We start from the raw sequence: 2,835 nt of genomic DNA on the forward strand, positions 1-2,835 counted from the left end.
AATAGGTGGAGAAATATACCCAAATACATGGCATCCATTAAGTAATTTCCCCCTTCTATAACATTAATAAAGAGAATTTTACTGCAATGAAACTTTTATTTTACATATCATTAGCCAGAATTTTTGTCCTTAGTTATTATATAAATGCTGTCTAGTGCCATTATCCAAACGGCATGACCATTTTGTCCACAATTCATTTCTGTGTTTACAAACACAATTTTCTTAATTTACATAAGCACATCTATCAGTGAAGGCTTAACATTGAGATGCAATCTAACATCCATAGTATCTGATGTTTTGCTGACAGCAATGTAGGAAATACATTTTTAATCACCCTTCATTTTAGTGACCTTATGTAAACAATAAACCAGTAACTTCCCCAAAGGACACTTTCAAATGTACATACAGAAATGGTTAGTGAGATTTTTAAGAAACATCTTCCATGTCCACATCCTGTTGTAATTGCTGTACCATTTTCTCTTCCAGCTGCTTTCCTTTACCTGCAAGAGGGGCTCGGATAAGATGGATGTTTTGTTTGACTTCTTTGATGTCCTGAACTTTCTGTAGCTCTTTATTTTTCTTCAATCTGTTCATCATAAATTAGGCTTGGCGTTTCTGTTTGATCTCTTCAATTCTCTTCATTGCATCAATAGTTTTATTCCATAGCTCTCTCTGGTATTTGACAGGTTCATTTCTACATTTTTCAAATTCAAATGAATTATCCACTGTAAGCTCTTTACCGGCTGCTTTCCGGAAGGCTTTAGTCCACCTGACCTTGCAAGGATTGAGCTTCTTTTTAAAGTTTTCATGACATTTGGATTTACAAAATCTGAACATCTTGCAATTGTTGCGGATGAACATCATGCGGTGGCCAGGGTAAACAGGCCCCGAACAGAAATAACACTTTCGATACGCATATTGAACCCGCGTGGGTCCCCACTGACCAAACGCCCTATAATTTCTTTGAATAAGATTTCTATCCTTTGCTTTTTTCAACCCCATTTTGAATGTCAATGACTCTAGATTTTCATTTTTCTGAGGCTATTCTCTAGATCTTATAGGCATTCTACATTCTTTTCTTTTTTTCTCCTCTGACTGTATATTTTCATATAGTCTGTCCTTGAGTTGACTTACTTCTTTTTGATCTAACGAGATTCTCTGATGCATTGTTCAGTTCAGCCCACGAATTTCTCATTTTAAGAATTTTTTTTTAATTATTATTTCAATCTCTTTGTTAAATTTCTCTGATAAATTTCTGAATTTCTCTCCTGCATTATCTTGGAGTTTGCTGAGTTTCCACAAAACTGCTATTTTGAATTCTTGATCTGAGAGCTCACCCATCACCATCTCATTAGGGTCAGTCACTGGCTCCTTGTTTTGTACATTTGGGAAGGTAATGGTCCCCTGTTTGCTGTGGCTTCTTATGGATGTATGCCTATGAGTTCACATTGAAGGATCACTTATTTATTCTAGTCTTGGCTGCCTGAATTGGTTTGGTCTTTCTACAGTATGTCTCTTTAGAGGTTCTGGGTAGTTTGCCTGTTGAGTTCCTGAAGCACTAAACTGCTGGCTCCTTTTTGGCACTAGTTGGCATTCTCAGCCATGGTTTGCCACAGCTCTAACAAAAGGTCAGAATGTTGCCCATTTCTGATAGCGGAGGGGTTCCCAAAGGAAATACCCCAGCTGTGTGTGAAGGCAGGGTAGGGGTTCATGTACAGAAACTCATGGAGCACACCAGCTACAGTATGGTGCTACTGAACTGCCTCTCTGATTTAGCATCTATTTTGGCTGAGAGGAAGAGCAGCCCCTGAGTTTTGCGTGCTGCAGTAGCTAGCCCAAACTACGCTGCTTGTCTCCAGATGCCCTCAGGGGGGTTTCTCCATAGAGTTACTCACAATGCTCTCCACGGGTGGAGGCAGGAACAGTTTTCCTGCAAAGGACCCTAAGATGGTAGGGAAGCTGGCTGTCTGCCTTGCTATCACTTTTTCCAATGCAGAGACAGCAAATAAGCCAAAAGCTGAATTAGCTTGATGTCCTCTGGACTCAGCACTCAGCCTCCCACCTCCCCTTTTTACCTTCCCTCATCCTCAAATAGGACTGAAACCTACATGCAGAAAATAAAGAAGGATGCTGTATATAAATTCCTGCAAAAAAGAGGCAAATACCTACCCGAGGGTTACACCCCACTTCTTACAGCTTGTACCTTTGGCCATTTTGAACACTCCCCGGTCAGAGATTTGATGGGAAGTTGGTTACTCTGATGTAAACTCATGACAGCAAACCAGCCCAATGGAAAATGGCATTGAAAATTAGGCAGGGTGGTTAAATATTACAGAGCACTAGAATGGTAGTCAGGAAGTCTTGGTTCATTCAGATCATGGATTTCCCACCATATCACATTGTGATGATGGGTAATAACATCCTCCCTGCTCAGTCTCATTGTTCCTATCTTTGTCATAAAGGAGATTGGACCAGACCTCTAAGATCTCTTTGTACTCTCATGTCCTAAATCCCTATGATTCTAAGTGGGTTTAATGTTTGCTTATCACAGGTGAGAAAAAATAGACCTGAAAACTAGTTCCTAGGTGCTCAAGCTAAGTGTTGCCATAGGTTTTTGATAAAGCATACTTCGTTATTTGGAGGAAAGCAGAATGCAAAGTAAATTTACATTTACCTTTCTGTTATTAAAATTGAGATGCCTTGATATTGGCCCCTCCCTATCTCAAGGTGCATCCTCTAAATAGGGAATACAAAAAGTAACCTATGGGCCGGGCGTGGTGGCTCACGCCTGTAATCCTAGCACTCTGGGAGGCCGAGGCGGAAGGATCGCTCAAG

At 40.3% G+C, this 2,835-nt stretch overlaps 1 pseudogene; it reads right to left on the reverse strand.

The window, feature by feature from the left end:
* Nucleotides 1-426: 426 nt before the first annotated feature.
* On the reverse strand, nt 427-1,084 carry LOC105826156 (annotated as a pseudogene).
* Between the last annotated feature and the right edge of the window lie 1,751 nt (nt 1,085-2,835).

The sequence above is a fragment of the Propithecus coquereli genome, unplaced genomic scaffold (assembly GCF_000956105.1).
Source record: "Propithecus coquereli isolate 6110/MARCELLA unplaced genomic scaffold, Pcoq_1.0 Scaffold86, whole genome shotgun sequence".
Classification (NCBI taxonomy): Eukaryota; Metazoa; Chordata; class Mammalia; order Primates; family Indriidae; genus Propithecus; species Propithecus coquereli.